Source organism: Furipterus horrens, unplaced genomic scaffold, assembly GCF_987537825.1.
Source record: "Furipterus horrens unplaced genomic scaffold, mFurHor1.1.pri manual_scaffold_11, whole genome shotgun sequence".
Taxonomy (NCBI): Eukaryota; Metazoa; Chordata; class Mammalia; order Chiroptera; family Furipteridae; genus Furipterus; species Furipterus horrens.
Window position 1 is genome coordinate 46,501,589 of NW_028327181.1, and position 19,476 is coordinate 46,521,064.

Genomic DNA, 19,476 nt, shown 5'->3' on the forward strand with positions numbered 1-19,476 from the left:
GATGCTGTGTAAGAGGAACAAAAGAACTTAAGACGACTAACTAACCAGCCAGCCCACCACCCTGGACTCTACAAGTGTGTGTTTGCAGAGCAGACACCTAAAGAGAACGTCCCTTTCCAACCCAGACTTACTCGCCTGGACAAGCTGGACAGGTGATTTTAAGCAAGTGAGAGAACGTAAGTTCTAATGAAGGAATAGGTTCAAAGCTTTAGTAAAGAAAGTATATAGTTATGCTTTCTGTTTTAAATTTATGTTTCACAGAAATAAACATGTTAGAATTATGTAAGGTTGCTAGTCACCTAAATAAACATAAAATTATGTTTTTCTTTAAATAAGTTTCCTTGGACTTCCCATGCTTCTCACACTGGGACACCCCTGGGTACGTGTGACCCACAGGCCGCGGCTCCTGAGCTCGCAGACGACTGGCTAGGAGTGCTGCCGACGCATCGGCGCTGTCCAGCGGCAGCCGATTTGAAACTGTATTTAGGAGTTAAAACAAGCAGACTATTTGCTTACAATGGTGTAAACCAGAGAAAGCCAGATATCAAGATCTCCCTCCCGCTAAGATATAAACAGCAAAAACGCTTTTTAAAGGCAAATAAGCTGGTACCAATAAATACAAAAAGGGCTGGCTGTCAAGAGAGAGCCCGCTCGGTGTTGCTCTGTATAGCCCCTAACTGTCCAAGAAGCTCTAAGAAAGAAATTTACTAACCACCACCCCTAACAACTTAGAGGCAAAAGGCCAGAGGATACAGAAAACCCGAAGAAAAAATGCAGAAACAGATGTGAGAGCAGAAGCCCCTTCCAACCAATAAAAACCCAACAGAGGCAGGAAAATGCCTGCAGCTTGACATGTGATGCCCTCCCCCCTCCAGGGAGGGGGAGCAGGGACGGAGGAGGAGCAGCAGCACAGAAGTACCACCAGTCATCAGCCGATGCCCTTCAGAGAGCACAGCGGCAAGAAACTCATGAAGAGCCTGGGTGATGCCATCTCCCGCCCTGTGGCCCTAACGTGAGCGCAAACCACTGTCACATGGCCTTTGCCGGCTGTCTTAGGGAAGCGGAGCCACTGCTACAGAAAGACTGGGCTTTTTAGTTTGCGGTAGCCCCACCTGTTTCTCTTTTCTTTATTTCCATCGTTTCAGGAGATATATCAGCAAAAATAATGCTCTGATGGCTGTCTGAGATTTTACTGTCTGTTTTCTTCTAGGATTTTTATGGTTTCAGGATTTACACTGATGTCTTTTATCTATTTTGAGTTTACTCTTGTTACTGGTGTAGGTGACCTAGTTTCCTTTTTCTGCATGTATTTGTCCAATTTTTCTAAACGTTTATTGAAGAGATACCAATTTGAAAGAATACATACACTATGTTCACAGCAGCATTATTTATAATAACCAAGATCTGGAAACAGCCCAAGTGCCCATCAGGAGATGAGCAGATAAAAAAGTTGTGGTGCATTCACACAATAGAATACTATACAGCCATAAAAAAGGAAAGCTTCCCTTTTACAGTAGCATGGTTGAATCTGGAGATTATTATGCTAAGTAAGCCAGTCAGAGAAGACAAATACAATATGGTCTCACTTATATGTAGAATCTAATGAACAAAATTAACTGACAAAACAGAAACAGAGGCATGGATACATGGAACAGACTGGAGGGGAGCGGAGAGGAGGGAGACTCGATGAAAGAAAGTGGTGAAGAGATTAGCCAAAGACACATACACATGCATGACCCATGGACAGAGACAGCAGTGTGGTGATGGACAGAGGGACTGGGGAGCTGGGCCTGGGAGCAAAGGGAGGAAAATGGGGATATCGGCAACCATGTCAACAATAAAAATAAAGGAGAAAAATAAGAAAGACTGGGCTGACCTTCCCAGATGGACAGTAAAGCCCCAGCCCAAAGGAGCCCACTATTCTCTCCCTTGCACGCTCCACTCTTACCTTGTATCATTATCTTTCTAGACACCTTGCTCTCTCATTTACTGCGTGCCCACATTATCCTCCACTGAGAACATAAGCTCTGTCAGGGCAGTCACCTTATTTATCCAGCCCTTAACAGTATCTCCAGTGCCAAGAACAGGTCTGGCATATAGAAGACTCTTAAAAATATCTGCTGAGTAAATAAACAGAAGAAAACCAAGAGGTCGAAGCAATTAAAGATGGTAGATAAGAACAGATAAAAGTGATCCAACAGAGATAACACCTCAGAATCAGAGAGACCAAAAAATAGAACATAAATTTAAAGACTTGACAGAACACAATTTTCCTGATTCAAAGCAGAACCTGTGCCTGCATATTAGAGGCACACAGTTTCCAGAAAAATCAATATAGAATGACAAACACGAAGACATTTTGGTACAATTTTAAAACCTCAAGAATAATTTAAAAATTATTTGTCTAGGGAAAAAAATGATTCACTCACTTACATGGAGGTTAAGTAAGCCTGGCCTCAGATTTCTCTGCAAAATTCAATCTAAGAAAATAATGAAGTAATGCCTCCTAAATGACAAGAACCTGTGACCCAAGAATATTCATCTAGCCAAGTTGGCGTTCAAGAATAAAATCAATAGACTCATTCTTAAACATGACAGAGCCAAAGGAAAACAACACCTATACATTTTTGGAAAACAATCACCCAACAATGAAATTTAGCTAACCATACAGGAGGTAAAAGGAAAAGCTGCAATATAAAGATCGAATCAATGTATTTAAAAATACTGTAGATCAAAGACTGAACAGCCAGTCAGAAATGTCATTCAAAAGGTAATTGTTCCAAACCTTGACAACAAGAATAACACTGGAACAAACAAAACTCAGGCGACAGAAAGGGACTATTTCATTTCCTTTCTAAATAAAGCCTGTTAAGTAAATAAACAGCTTTAAGTGTACTAGGTAAAATAACTAAAATAAGACTATGTAATCAAGATTTTGGAAGTCAAAAGTTATACACAGATTTTCAAATGCATTGGGGGGGTCAGCACCCCTAACTCCCATGTTGTTCAAGGGTCAACTGTATAATCAACAAAAATACAGAGGTGGAAGCAGGGAGGAAAGGTGCGAGAACCCTTGAGTGTTAACTTGACCATCTCCATACCATAGCAGGAAATCAATGGCTATTAAATACATTTCCTAATTCATGAAAGAAGGTATGATAGAAACATATAATACAGATAAATACTAGAAAAACTAAAAGTAAACAATAAACCTTCCAAACTGCAAAAAAGAAAGTGTTTATGTATATGTACACACAAAGAAAAAGAGAACCTATATAGCAAAACGGGGACAAGAAAATAATAAAAAATGGGGGAAAAAAAAAAAACATAAGTAAAGCCAAAATATATCTGCTATCAATAGTTAAATGAGACAAAGTTAACTATTAGAAGAACAAGACTCACAGTTTGGGGCAAGTAACAGATCACGTTTTTGAAAGATGGTAGCAACAGTATCTCCTGTTTCACATCCTCTCCCAGACCTTCTTTAACCCCTCTCCCCATCAAGGTGGAAAGCCGAATTCCCATTCTCTTGAATATGAATAGGTGGCAAAGTGATGCTGTGACTTCTGAGGCTAGGTGGTTATTATGGGCTGAATCATGTCCCCTAAAAGTGCCTACGTTGAACTCCTTACCCCAGTACCCCCAATGTGATTATATTTACAGATGGGGTCTTTAAAGAGGTAATTAAAATAAGATGAGGTCACCAGTGCGGGCCCTAATCCAATATGACTGATGGCCATATACGCAGAGGAAAAGAGGACACAGACACGTGCAAAGGGAAGACCACGTGAGGACAAAGGGAGAAGACGACCATCTACAAGCCAAGGAAAGAGGCCTCAGAAGAAACTACCCTGCCTACATCTGAAGGCAAATATCACTCAAAGCTCTGGACAGGCTTCCAGGCTCTAGAACTGTAAGGAAATAAGTGTTGTCTAAGCCGCCCAGTCTGCAGTACGTTGTTATGGTAACCCGAGCACACTCATTCAGGTGTAAAGGGTAACTCAGACTGTGAGCTGGAATTCTCTTAATTGGAGCTTGACCCTCCAGTAAGCAGCCTAACTGCCACGGGGCCACCAGGCTATGAGAAAGCCCAGGACGTATGTCCAGGCCGCACGGGCGGCCACGGGACTCATGCAGAGGAGACACCTTACAGCTCCCAGCCACACCAGCCACGGCTGCTGGCCAAATGCAACTATGAAGGATCCCCAGCCAGAGCTTCCAGACAAGCCCTTTACGATGACTGCTGATGTTTTAGGACACTTAAGTTTTGAGATTTACTATATAAGCAATAGATAGCCAGAAAAGGTTAGCAACCAGTATTTTCAAAAAGACTACTCTGTTAGTTACAAATTAAACTAAACATGTTTGTTTGGAGTTTACTGAACATCCTCATCCAACAGGATAATAATCTGATAAACACGGTCATCTCTATATAAGGGGATTCAACTAAAATTCTACTAGGCACCTGCAGAATTGGTGAAATGGGATCTTTAACAGGACTCTGCTCACCAATATTTAAAAAGTAGAGCTAGTAAATCAATCGTGGGAAATACATGATCAAGCTGCCTATTCAACACAGGCCCCTAGTGTTAACCTACATGGCTGCTTACTATGATCGTCCCTTAGGCATCTTAATGGATTATTCACTAGTTCTGCCCTGATACTCACCAGCCACTTCACTCTGAAGGAGAAGAGAGCACTGAAGGCAAATATCACTCAAAGCACTGGACAGGCAATAAGTCCTAACCAGAAGATTCTCGATTCAGCCTCTGAAACAGTTTTATTCTCTTGAGAAGATGCCTATAAAAGAACATGAATTTAATAATCAATATTTTGTGATATTCACTAGTAAGAAGTTTAACATTTTTGATGAAAAACATCTTACCCTCAAATTCAAATAAATTAACACAGATAACCCAAGTCCTAAATCACAAACCCCCACCTCCACCTCCATCCAACACCCCAAAAAACAGTAGATCTACCACTACTGTAATTTTAAGAACTGGTTTTAATATACTTTGTTTTAAATCAAGAATTTTGCAGTTTCAGGGCAGAGCAGACAGTTTAAGGATGGTCTGATAGGCTTCTATTCGATTCTTCTTACATTTATACTGTTTATTCATAGGGAAGGATCAAGGAAATCAAGTCTCTACTCATCCTAAAAGGTCAAGTCAGGGTCCAGTAAAAAAAAAAAAAAATGGAATTAAGGGATTCTGGACAATGACCAGAGTATCTTAGGAATTTAAAAGAGTAGTGAGTTGTTTATTCAGTAGATTTTATAACACAAAGGAACGCAGGCTCACTGAGCACACTGCTGCTTTCTGAGAAATACCTGTCAAGGCATTCTAAGCAGGTCAGCAATATCATTGGAACTGTCTCCAAGAATTTTGTCCTCTGCCACCCAAACCGATTGCCACAGGAAAACAATGTTCACCATAGATAAGCAAACCACCGAAACAGACCAGAGCCCCCTAGGGCCCCTGAAGGTCCGACTTCAAGAACAGATTGCTCTGATCAATTCAGACTGCAATCCTTCTATTTCTTTTTCCTGCCTTCTTCCTATACACACATTGTTTCTGGTCTGAACTAGTCAGAAAAATGTGATTAGTTGTAGAAGGCTGTCTGGTTTAGTGTTGGCATGTCAAATGTTTGGGGTAGTACTTTTAATCTTAAATACTTCATCTGTAAATATTAAAATGTAATCTATACCTAACTTAATGAATGACACTCAAAAAACAGGGAGGGGGAGTTTACCTTCCTGGACTCAAACACCCAGTGACTTTTTCCATCTTCGCCAATGTGATTCCACCAACGCAGGCCAACCATTAATCTACCTGTGACATTCTGGGAAAGATTAATACACACACATGAATTTTAAAAACATTATCTGAAGACCTACCGTAAGGTCATGTCTCAGTGTAACCTCTCACAAACAGAGCAGCATCAGCGTTACCGCCATAACATTCAGTTTTCCACGGTGACACACCAGGCCTGGACAGAAGAACAAACAAGACGGCAACGGCAGGTCGGCAGGGGCGGAGGTGACAGAGCAGGCCTCTCCAGAAACGTCACCCGCCCCTCTTCCCTCATGAACTCCTGTCCTTTCTCCGGCTCCCGACCGTGTTCCGAGACCCCTTGCTCTTTAGCTGTTCTCACCTATTTTTCCTATATATCCTGACTGGAGCTACATATATTTTACAGCTGAATGTCGCTAAAAATGGTTGTCACGGACTGAATGTTTATGTGTCCCCAAAGTTTATATGTTGAAGCTCTACCCGCCACCATGTAATATTAGGATCAGATGAGGTCATACGAGAGGAGCCCTCCTAAATGGGATTAGCATCCTTGTAAGAATCAAGAGAGAGCTTTCGCCCTCTCTCTGCTCTCCACCAGTGAGGATACAGCAGAGGCCAGGGTCTCAGGAGGGGGTCCCCACCAGAAGTAACCATGCTGGCACCCTGACCTTAGATTTCCAGCCCACAGAACTTGGGAAATAAAGTCCTGTAGTTTGTAAGCCACCAGTCTACTACCGTAGTGTGCTGCATTACCGAACATGCTAAGTACTGTGAGGGGGGAGCGTGGGCCTTAGTAGTCTAACAGGGAAATACGATCTAGTCAGGAATCAGAAAATGTCTCCGAGGAATCGACATTTGGAATGAAATTTAAAGGACAAGTAGGAATCAATAATGCAAGAAATTTTTAAATCAGCGGTGTTCACTAATAGATTCAGGGGTTCTGTGAACTTGGATGGGGAAAAGTGTGTCTTCATTTTCACTAACTTCTGGCTAAAATTTAGTTTACCTTTAAATTACGAATGTAGACAGTTAACCACAGCAGAATTAACAGTACCTGTGGTTTTGTCACAATAAAAAACAGTTTTTCATATTGTACTGGACTTGTTGCAGATATCACAAAATACTGTTTATGCTCATCACTGCTTTCAAAGTCATTACACCCGCTCCTAGATCCCGCTATTGAATGCCTGAATAAAGTACATACTACTAAATTAGAAATTTGCCTTTTTAATGTTTTCATATTTCAATATAACTTAGTGATACTTAATGTATTTTATGTATTTAAAAACACTACTGATAGCACAAGAGGAATCCATGGCACAAAAAAGATTAGGAATCCCTGAGTTCAGGCAATGTGTAAATGGAAATATGACACGTACGTAAGCAGGCACGGAAGCCCTTAGGAAGAAAGTCAAATCTATGGGTTTACGGGACTTGGTGATTACTTGACATGGGGTACAAAGAAAACAATCCATATATTTTTGGTTTTCTCTTGTGAAAAAAACAACTTGATTCAAGGCCCTATGAAAGGGAACGTGGTGGAAGAGCAGCATTTGGGGGGCTGGAAGAGGACAAGGAATATTTCACACATGTTGAATCTGAGGTGCTCTCAGAAAGCCAAGTGAAAACACCAAGAAGACAGACGGACAGGTGTGGAGCAGCAAGGACAACCCTGACCCGGAGATACGGATCTGGGAGTCAGCCTGGCTTCAAGATAAGCAGCTGAACTCAGAAGCGCAGATGACAGTGCTTTGGAAAAGAGCAGAGAACAAAAGGAGGAGCCTTCGAGACTGATTAACTTTGTAGAAATGCTAACATTTATGGGCTAAGTAAAAGAGAAGAGCTGGCAAAGAACGAGACCCCCCAGAGGTCTCTTTATTGGCATTTTCAAATAACGGCTCTTAAGACTATTTCGTCCTCCATTTTCCCATTTTCCAATTCTTTACTTTCCACTTTTACCAATGTGAGTTTATTTTCCTAATTTCTCTCAAGCTTACTGCTTTTGTTTTAAAGCTTCTGGACCTGCCCTGGCTGCTTGGCTCAGTTGGTTGGAGTATTGTCCCGTACGCCAGGTTCCATACCTTGTCAGGGCACATACCTAGGTTGTGGGTTCGATCCCCAGTAAGGACGTGTACAGGAGGCAACCGATCAATGTCTGTCTCTCTCCCTCCCTCCCTATCTAAAATCAATAAACATATACTCAGCTGAAAATTAAAAACAAAATTTAATTTATAAAAAACTTCTTGACCTCTATTTAATAATAAAAGCCTTTAGTCTATTTTTTTCCCTCTGAATTCAACTTCAGACACATTCTACATTGCGTGCAGATGATCACTGTCATTACGTATCAATAAGCTATTATTTATAGTTTTTAAATGTCATTTGGTATAATAATCGATATTATCTGTGGTTTTTGTTTCCTTTTTAAGCCAAGAGATTTCGCAGGTTGGCTTTTTAAAATTCCAGTATTCACAACCATTTTAAATTAATTTCTAGTTTTGTTGCACTGGGCTAGAAAATGTAGCTACTCTGAGCAATTTATTTCAATTTTCTTTGTAGTGACATCTAATTAATTTTTGCAAATGTTGCACAGAAACTGAACTGTCATTAAATTATCCTTGTACATAAAAAGTTCCAAATACTGCTATTAAATTGACCTTGTTATTTCATTCAGATCCTTTAGACCTTCCTTATTTTTTGTTGCTTCGATCAGAGACAGTGTCTTCTTAGACCCCAACACAATGTTCCCTCCATTGCTTCTAATGTTTCTAAGTTTTTTACTAGACAGTTTGACGTAATGTCATTCTGCGGATAAGCCTCACTGTGATTTATAAAATGGCCTTTTTGCTCCATTGAATGCTGTCTTGCTCCCTTTTCTATTTTCTCTAATGATAATATTCTACTGCCAACTTTCCTTTTGTTTGAAGTGGTCTGATGTTATCTTTGCCTTTTATACTTTCTCTAATGTCATGATTTTAGTTAGAACTTTTTGGTTGGACTTCTGATTTCTGACCCAATCTTTAATAAGAGAGTTTAATCAAATCACATTTACTATTATAACTAATTTGCTACCACTTCCATCAGTCACCTTGTATTATGCCTTTATAAGCTATGTTTTAGTTGCTCTTACCTTCTCTAACATCATGGAAGATACACAATTTATTTTGTTTTACTAATAGTTACCATTGTATTTTAAAAACTATTATTAAACCTTTTTTACTCTGTCAGAGTAAGGAATAAAACAAAAGCACCATATAGGCTCTAACAGTTAAATTTTTTAAAAGATTTTAATTTTTTCTTTTTAAAACTATTTTACTTTTTAATGATTCTATCTCTTCTTTTGACAATTATATAAAGATTCATAATAATTATGACACAGGTATGTCCTTACTAGGTTTGGAACCCTGCCTACCCCCTTCCTCAAGTTCACTTAACAATTTCCCCATCTTGACTTTTTAATTGCGCTTCACATAGGAATGGTTTGGATAGTTGTCTTTGCCACAGATAAAAGGGTGACATTTTTAAGCCCTCATTTAAAAAAAAGAAAAAAAAGCACTCATCAGAAAACATACTTTTTGGCCACATTTTAAAAACCCTAAACCCAGAAGGATTAATTATAAGAATTTGGAAATCACAAAAAAGAACTGAGTGAAGGCCATGTTCTATGTGCTCAACAGAAATTACGCAAAGAAAAAGGAACATTCCTCAAAGACAAAATTGTGACCAGGATACAGTAAACACTTCAGAGCATAAAGCAACAGAAGAAATTCAAACAAAAACAAGCCAAAGAAGAAATGTACAAAGAAAAGCCTAAAGAAAACAGACTTGCGCAATCTTCCTTCTCAGCATGTTGTGGCCTATGGAAACTGGCGACCAGCAGGCCAGTCACCTCTGATACCTGTAAGAATCAAAAGGTCTAAAACGGCTGGGTTGGTGGGTGTGACCAGACTTGTAACATCTTACAGGCCCTTGAATTGATATACATCTCTCTGAAATTACAAAATTAGCTTTTGCTTTTTTTTCTCCTTTGATTCTTCCCCTACCATTTTGCTATGAAAATTTCCAAAGACACAGACAAGTCTAGTTTTACAGTGAACACACAGGGTCTTCAGTTAATATTTTAAAAGTTACTATATCACATATCCATCTATCTATGTACTTATCCATCTGTCCATCCCTCTACCATTGCCTCTGAGTTTGAAACCGTTTCTTAATGCTCCTCTCTAGCCTCTACAACAAGATTTCTCAACTTTAGCACTACTGACATTTTGGGCTAGATAATTCTTTGTTGTGGGAACTATCCAATCTGTGCAGCTAAGATGTTCAGAAGCATCTCTGGCCTCTACCCACTAGCTGTTTCAAATAGCACACTTTCCCCACCTCGGTTGTGATAACCAGAAAGTCTTCATACAGTGACATATGTGCCTGGGGCGCAAAACTGGCCCTGGTTGAGAAGTACTGCCCTAGAGCCTTCACAAAGGATGGGTACTCCTGAAGTATTTGTGAACAAACTATCCTGGGGTCTTCCAGGAAATCATACATGGGACAGCTGGAGGTGACCCTGAAGCAAAACTGGTAACCTGGATTAGAAACAGTATGTAGGGTCTGCAGCTTCTAGTCACATTTATTTGTATAATTTTAAAGCTGATGTAGGCTGGCATAAGGCACAGGCAAGTGAGTAGAATAACCTACATGTGATCTGATACACCTGGCCCTTTAACAAAAAGATAGTTTAATGCAAATCCAAATGCTAAGTTTCATTTTCTTTTTTACTGTTCATATACCATTCTATCTCATCATATTAAATGGTTTCAAATAAAAATAATGAAACCTACCTTGACTGCCCAAAAGTCACATGACAACAACAAGATAATCGTCACCATACAGGCAATAAAGCTGCTGCTGAACAATTCACAGAGAAGATAGACTACAATTGCACTGACTCGGAAGAATAAATGAAAAAATGATGCCATTGGATGTCTGAAAACCAAAACATAAAAAAAGAAATGCAATTACATTTCAGACAGGTATTGCGGATATAGATGAAAAATGCTTGAGCCATAGCATAACCACGCAGTTTGGTCAAAATAAAAGAGATGACTCGGGGAAGAAGAAACCACAGACCTCTCCTTTTTTTCCAAAGTCCCATTATTTGACCAAGCCCTGCAGTCACAGCAAATACACTATGTAAACATGACTTTAACACGTCATTGAACATAAACTTTTACAAAATATGTAAGAAGAAACTTTACCAAGCTTGGAGAAATAACAGAAACCATATTCTTAGGATTGTATCCTACTTTCATTATGTCCAAAAATCATGACAAAGGCCCTCAGAAATCACTTCAGGCATGAAGACAAAGTACCCATCAGGAAGAGCTGTTTTTGTTTTGTTTTTTTACAGAGATATTGAGATATAAGGCACACGACATTCAATTCACCCACTTCAAGTACATAATCCAATGGTTTTCTATGTATTCACAGACTGTACAATCATCACCACAATCAACTTTAGAACTGTTTCATTACCCCGAAGGAAAATGTTCCCCATCTACCCCAACACCATCCCTTCTTCAGCCCTGGGCAACCGTTAATGTGCCTTTTGTCTCTATAGATTTGCCTATTCTGGACATTTCACATACATGAACTTGTATAATATGTGATCTTTTGTGACTGGCATCTCTCAGCATAACGTTTTCACGATTTAGGTAGAATTTGATGTCATTAAGTGAATTTCTTTCAGAAAGAACTAAATTTGGAATAAAAATGTTTGCCTTGATATTTTCATGGTAGTTTATACAAAAGATAAAATTTTGAAATTCGCACAATAAATCAAAATGCCATGATGCATCTACAGAAACCATCTAAAGAAATGGTGCATTCTTAGTAAACCAGAGCTAGAATTAACGCACCAGTGTTCACTTAATTGTATTTGCAGATTTGGAAACTCAGTGTTGTATAAAATTCCACATGCCAGTTATTCCCAAAGGAAATACGAAACACCATTTTTGACCAGACTAAAAATCATACCAGTGATGTACAATATCCGCAAGTACATCACAACCACCTGCCTTGAACCCCATCAGCTGCACCAGTCTGCAGACAGAGCAGCTCTGGACATTAACACAACTCTTAAACGTTATCTTCATACCTGATTTTGGATTTTCTGGGCCTATTAGCTGTTTCCTCTTCTGCATCAAAGAGTGCAACATCTTCACTGTCATCGTTACTGTCCTAATAAGGAAATAAAATATCCACGAAGCACAATGGATTCACTATGTGCGTGCCAACTGCATGCAAGACAACATGCACATCAGGATGGAAGGCAAGACGGAGACCTGGTCTAGCCATCTGCAATTCACAACTAGGAAGAGGGTCTGTGCAGTTCCTTCAGCCCCATCCCAGTCATCTGGCAAAACCCCCACGTGGAGAAGCTTCCAGAAGGAGTTTATCAGCTGGGCCTTGACAGAACAGCAGGCCTCCTGCTCATTGAAGCCCCTCGACAGGGTGCATTTTCAAAGGTACACGAGTGAGAATACACACGCATGTACAGGGAAAGGCCAAGGAACCCACAGAGCAAGTGAAAAGGGGAAGAAGGGAAGTAGGAACTAGAGCTAGAAAGGTAAGATGAATTCAGATCCACGAGACAGTGCTTCTCAACCTTGGCTGCAGGCTGGAATGATGTGGGGTGCTTTAAAAATAAATAAATAAATAAATAAATAAATAAGTAAGTAAGTAAGTAAGTAAATAAATAAATAACCAACCAGAGCAAACCCGACACCTGGGTCCTACCCTGAGGTTCAGGTGTCATTGGTCTGGGGAGTGGTCAAGGCATAAGGATTTTTCAAAGCCCTCCAGATGATGGCGACATACAGCCAAGACTGGTATCTACTGTGTGACACTCCCGATCCGGAGTCCAAGCTCCATGAGACCTTCCCACACTCGGTCATATCATCCCCCTATTAAAACCCACAGCGCTTTGGCGGAAAAAACTCTCCTGTCCCAACAGGGCCACTGCCCACCTCTGTGACCTTTGCTCCCGCCATCCCCCTGCATCATGCTTCCTCTTCCTCCACCAGAGAAGTCCAAGTTCTAATCCCTGGGCGTTATGAATATGTACATTTTCTTGACAAAACGAATTTTGCAGAAGTGATTCATGATATTGAGATGGGGGCCATCCAGGTGGCCCCAATGACGTAATTACAATGGTCCTCGCAAGAGACACACAGGCGGGTCAGCGTCGGAGGAGGTGACAAGGCGAGGAAAGCAGAGGTCACAGGGTGAAGGCAGAAAGTGCCCGCTGCGTTTCTCCCAGGTCATCGGTGACCTCAGCTACAGCAGCTTCAGTGTGGCCGGGCCTGGAACACTGCCTGGGCCACGAAAATCCCTCCGACGGGGAAAAATCACCTATGATCGTCTAAGCGAAAGAGCACTTTATAGTAATCTTTTTGTAATAGGAAGAGATTATCTACTTATTCCTCCTAGTCTCTGGTTGTAAAGCTGTGGACTGGAAACGTGCGGCGCCTCCCGTTACTGCAGGACCGCAGCGCGCGCCTACGGGTCAGGCCGCTCCCCAAGGCCGGCCGAGAAGACCACCGCCACCTCCCACGACAGCGTCTCAGCAGGCCGGCACCGGGGTGACCCAGCGCTCCGCGCTCGTCCACAATGCGCTTTTCCACACCGACGTCTCTGGCCCCTGGGCCCCCTGGGCCACCGTCCACTAGAGGCTCCGGGGCGCCCAGCCGCGTCCCCGGACAAAGGCCCGCGGCCCTCCGCCCACGGCGCCCCTCACCCCACTCCGGCAGCAAGCCGGCACGCAGACACGACGGCCTGGGATGCCCCGCTGGCGCCCCACCCACCTTCCAGGCCGAGCCCCAGGGACCGCAGCCCTCAGAACGCATCGCCGCAACTCACCTGCGGCGACATCGTGGCCCCGCGCCAGCACCACTTCCAGGAGCCACGTCAGGCCAGGGGGAGCCAAGTACAGGTGCATCCGGTTCCCACTTCCGCTTCTAGGCGCCTCCAGGGAGGAACGTAACGGGGCGGGGCGAGCGTGGGTGCGGGGCGAGCGTGGGGGCGGGGCGGGGCGCCCGCGAAAGGGAGGGAGTGAGCGGGGCGACCCAGAGACCGGCTGTCTTGGGGGCCCGCAGTGCGCGTGGTCTGGGCGAAGTGCCGACCGCGGCGGAGGCCACCAGGGATCTGGGTGAGCCGTGCCATCCGAGGCGAGCGCTGATCCAAGCCCGAGCGTAAAACCAGCTAGGAAAGGATCCCTGTCCCGCTGTTGGCTTACCAGGGAAAGCTTCGTGGTTTGTCGCCTGGAGATGTTGTTGCTCCCTAAGAGCTGCCATTCCCACCAGCATCGATGTCCTGAAGACGGGGTTAAGGTGGAGGGCTTTATGTTTCCATAGCTGCGTTCTGTTTGAACGGTTTATGGGATGTATTTTCCTGTACAGTATCATATTTGTATTTTACATTTTAGAAACTGAAAAAATATTAATGTGCTCCTGAGAAGGGGTAAAAAGTTCCTAAGAGGAACAAAGCAGGAGGACTGAGTAAACAATGAAGGGTTTTATTATGGGAGGAAAACAGAAACCAGGGAAAATAAGAAACAGAGTGAGAGCTGAGCGCTGGAGTTTGAGCATCTGGTTTGGAGCGGGCCCCATCACCCCCTCACCTCTCCTCACCCCGCCCCCACCAATTAGCTGACCTCCATTACACCTTTCCTCAATTGTAAAGTGGGGCTGATAACAGTATCCTACAATGTAAGTACGTAGTAAATAGAAGATGGTATTCTTACCGTTGTATAAGCTTAGCTGCTAATAGTATGATCTCGTGACAGAACAATAAGAAGCTAGGAAAATTCCTGGGCAAGTGGAATGGGGAAAGAGATAAGAAAATTAAACAAGGCCAAACAGTACGAGCAACTGACAGCTGTTAAATCACAAGACTTTATCTCCCCTAACCAAGGACACGTGAGAGCAAATGGTTTCTATCTCTTCTCCCTGACCAGAGAATACATAGCTTAGATCACCCTGGCCTGGGAGCTTCCTTTGATACTTCTTGCACTTGCAAGATACCATAGGTGTCCAGAGAAGGGAGGAATGTTGGGCAGGAGAGATAGCAAACCAAGTCAGGGATGGGAAGAGAGTTGGGTCTCACCCATTAATTCAGCAGCCCTGTTCCAAAAATCACAAGAGAAACACAAGATAAACAACTAACCTTTATTTAACTTATCCACAGCGCTTAAAGAAAAGGAAAACGAGACCAGGGTGCACATGTGGGGAGAAGATCACATTGGTCAGCACCCCATAGCCATAGAAACTTATGCCAAAATGGAAGAGCCTACTCCCAGCCTCTGACCCCAATAAAAAGCCTGAGCACTCACATGCAGGTATGACTCTGGTTGTGATTCTCAAAGTTTCTGCTCTCTGCAGAGCTGAAATAAATCTTATTTTCATTATCGTTATCCCTGAGTTAAAATTTTTTATTTGGAAAGACAAGAACTCAAAGTGATTCTGGGTTCGGTTCGGTAACAGTTTTGCCCATATGAAGGACCTGAAATTCAGGGACTGTAAGTCATGTATGACACTGACTATAACAACATCCTATTTGTATGGTTTATGGTTCAAACTGCTGTGGAAGGCTCAGGGAATAATATGCACTAGCACATTTCCTTAATTGGGAGGATTCTTTCTATTCATATCACTGTTTTTACATGGCTATTTGCCAATGCTACTTTAAACCTAATAATGAAAAATATATTTTTTCAATTTGGCAAACAGTTATATTCCTGCACTTGACAGTGAAAAGTGGAGGCCTGGAACAGGTTACCTGTACATCTAGAGGCCATGTTTTTGATGGCCCTTCCAAAGTGTAGGTTGTAGGGTTTTGTGGGGTTGGGATTTTTGTTGTTTTGTTTTGCATTCTATTTGAATTCATTACCATCTGTATAGGAAAAAAAGACAGTTCTTCCCTACTGTGTTTCTCTTCTGTGGGTCTTTACTAAGTTTAATGAAATTCTGACACTGTATACCTGGAGATAGCATCAGATCACACAGTAACTAAGGGCTCTATCCTACAAGACTCTCTCTCTCTCTCTCTCTCTCTCTCTCTCTCTCTCTCTCTCTCTCTCTCTCTCACACACACACACACACACACACACACACACTGTAACACACAACTTCAGATGCCAGTCACAAGCCCAGGTACTTCTAACCAACCAGCTATAGATCAGAGGTTCCAAGGGCCCCCCCTCAGGTTAAATTAACTTGCAAGAGAAGCTCACAGAACTCAGGGATGCACTTACATTCACCAGTTTATTAATAAAGGGTACGATAAAGGACACAGAATAACAGATAGATGAGATACATAGGATGAGGTCTGAAAGGGTCCTGAGCTTAGGCGCTCCTGTGGAGTTGATGTGTGTCTCCCTCCCAGGATGGGGATATATTCACCAACCTGGAAGCTCTCCAAACCCCCTACTATTGGGATTTTATGGAGCTTACACGTGCAGGCATGTTCAATCGTTAAATCCATTTCCAGCCCCTCTTTTCTCTCTAAAGAATGGGAATGTGGGCTGAAAATTCCAAGCTTTGAATCATTGCTTGATCTTCCTGGGGACCAGAGCCCATCCAGGAGCCCACCCAAGTCACCTCATTAGAACAAAAGATACTCCTACGGCTCTTATCACTTAGGAATTTCCAGGGGGTTTGGGAGCTCTGTGCCAGGAACCAGGGGCACAGGCCAATATATATTTTCTATTGTCTCACAGCATCCTGTGGCCATGCTGAGCCACTGAGTAGGAGCTACCCCCTTTGGATGAGACTTGAGCTCCCCATTGGGCCATGCCCTTGTGGCAGGATGCTCTATTCTAAATTACCTGCCTGAACCCAGATACCATCCTCAGAAGGTATAAGTAGAAACCTCAACGCACTTGATATTAGTGACCCCCTTTGTAGAAAAGGTAAATCTGCTTAATTCTTTCAGAAGATAGCCCTAATAAGGAAGAGAACACATAATGTTCTCAGCTGCAATAGGTCAACGCCACTGAGGGCTTCTGCTATTAGACTCTTAACTGAACACACTGAGCTTCATCAGGCTTCCATGCAAAAATACCAAGGAACTCAGTGCATTATTCTGATAAAATCTCATCAGTTCATTTCCTATAAAAATGATAGTACTAAATTAATAGTGATGCATGGTATTTAATTTCCAATTATCACTTCCCTATCTCCCATCCATAAAATTGGGCTTCCATAGTCTCAGTGAATGGTTTTCAGTAGGAATACAAATGCTAATCTCTCCCAGCCTCCTTCTGTTTTCTTACTTTGATAATATCAATTCTTTGGCTTATGGGAAGATAATTAGGAATCCCCATGTTAATTGCCAGTATAGTGAACAAGGAAGCTGGCAACTGTCAAACCAGTGGGAAATAATTAATAGCTAAGGCCAACTGTGATTGAATCACAAATCAAGGGGTCAGTCTCTGAGTCAACAGTAAAACAAAGAAAGAATATAAGGACTTCTGGCCAAGATGGGGGCCTAGACAGACACGCTGCATCTCCCTCCACAACTAAGAAGGAATACAACTACCTCAAAACTAGAGACAACCAGAAGTTCCAGAAAAGTGAGCTGCATGGAAGTCCAACAAACAAAGATATAAAAGAAGAAATACTCATCCAGACAGGCAGAAGGGGCGGAGCCAGTCAGAGAGGATGCAGTGTGATGGTGGCAGCAGCAGTGGTAGTGGTGACAGGCCAGCAGAAAGTGCAGTCACATGTTGTTAAAAGTAGGGAGGGACACCAGGGGAGTGCTCCCAGCACCAGACCAGACTGCACAGCTCACAGTTTCAGCACCAGGAAAATAAAGCCTCATTGCTTTTGACTGTGCAAACCAGTGGGGGTTGGGGCAGAGGAAAAAACTGCCAGTATCTCAGGAGAGTCCACTTGTTTAAAGGGCCCCCACGGTCCTAGAACATCCGCAGACCCACCCACTCTGGGAACAACACCCAGGGCAACAGCTAGAGAGGCGCCAGTCCCAAATGGAAGTGGGAGAAGTGCTTGGAAAAGGTGCGAGTGCTGAGCAAGTGACATTGTTCCCTCTCAGACCCCTCCCACACGTACAGTGCCACAACATGGTGAAACAGGTTGCCCTATACTGACAAATACCTAAGGCTCCACCCTTTACAACATAACACGTGTAACAGCTCTACCTAAGACACAGAGGCAAACAAACACAGGAGCCTGTCAAGATGAGGAGACAGGTATGGCCCAAAATGGAGAACGGATCAAGGTTCCAGTGGGAGAACTAACCGATGAGGAGATAGCCAACCTAACAGATGTAGAGTTCAAAACACTGGTGATAAAGGTGCTCAGAGGTTTGACAGATATGTTTAAGTATGGCACATGCATAAGGGAAGAAGTGAAGGCTATGCTAAATGAAATGAAGGAAAACCCACACAAAACCAATGATGAAGGGAAGGAAACTGGGGTTCAAATCAATGACTTGGAACATAAGGAATAAAAATACAGTCAACCAGTACAGAATGAGGAAACAAGAATTGAAAAAAATGAGGAGAGGCTTACGAACCTCTGGGAAAACTTTAAACGTCCCAACATCCAAATAATAGGGCTGCCAGAAGGAGAAGAGGAAGACCAAGAAATAGAAAGCTAATGTGAAAAAATAATAAAGGAAAACTTTCAAATTTGGTGAAGGAAGTAGACATACAAGTCCAGGAAGCACAGAGAGTCCCAAACAAGCTAGACCCAAAAAGGACCACACCAAGACACATCATAATTCGGCGGCGGCGGCGGCAGCCGTCCGTCTCGAGAGACGATGGTGTAGCTTCTTAAGAGTCTATCTGCACCGCCGAGAATGGTTGTACAGTCCGACTCGGAAGTGACACGGTATCTGTCTCCTCCCGTGTTGAATCGACATCTTGCGATGATGCTGGAGTGTCCTCTCCAGTGAAGCTGAAGCTGCAGAGCCTGGGCAGGGTGATATGGAGGGTCTGCTGTTGCCCATGCAGCAGACCCCCCATCTCTTCGCAGCTGAAGGGCCCAAGGGAAAGACGGAGTCAATACAGCTTGGCTTCAGGTGCGCCGCAGGAGTTGCTGGTGTTGACTACAACGTCAAACCGCCTTAGGGACTCCGGCTCCGGATTTTCTGTCGGGGTTTACTCCCTTAGCCTTTCCCCTGAAGAGGTATGCCGCAAGGCAGCGGAGGTTTTTTGGAGTCAGAGTTTTCCTTCTCTGACATCATAATTAAAATACCACAAATTAAAGATAAAGAGAGAATCTTAAAAGCAGCAAGAGAAAAGCAGAGAGTTACCTAAAAAGGGGTGCCTATAAGCTATCAGCTGAATTCTCAAAAGAAACTTTGCAGGCAAGAAGGGACTGGCAAGGAGTATTCAATGTGATGAAAAGCAAGGACTTACAACCAAGATTACTCTATCCAGCAAAGCTATCATTTAGAATAGAAGGGAAGATGAAGTGCTTCCCAGACAAGGTAAAGCTAAAGGAGTGCATCATCCCCAAGCCATTATATGAAATGTCAAAGGGACTTACTTAAGAAAAAGAAGATCAAAACTATGAACACTAAAATGACAACAAACTCACAACTATCAACAACTGAATCTAAAAAATAAAAACAAACTCCAACTAAGCAAACCAGGATAGAAACA

General features: G+C 42.7%; 1 long non-coding RNA gene and 1 pseudogene across 2 annotated transcripts; one reads left to right on the forward strand and one right to left on the reverse strand.

Annotated features, from left to right (window-relative positions):
* Positions 1–928: 928 nt before the first annotated feature.
* LOC149997506 (Golgi apparatus membrane protein TVP23 homolog B-like) lies at positions 929–13,826 on the reverse strand (annotated as a pseudogene). The gene is made up of 6 exons (XR_016507229.1): positions 13,710–13,826; positions 11,947–12,029; positions 10,631–10,775; positions 5,755–5,844; positions 4,669–4,800; positions 929–940 (listed from the first exon to the last, which is right to left on the reverse strand). The product of XR_016507229.1 is annotated as a Golgi apparatus membrane protein TVP23 homolog B-like (transcript).
* Positions 13,827–13,899: 73 nt separating this feature from the next.
* LOC149997507 (uncharacterized) lies at positions 13,900–15,261 on the forward strand. The gene is made up of 2 exons (XR_016514099.1): positions 13,900–13,998; positions 15,036–15,261. It is a non-coding gene; the product is annotated as an uncharacterized LOC149997507 (long non-coding RNA).
* Positions 15,262–19,476: the final 4,215 nt, after the last annotated feature.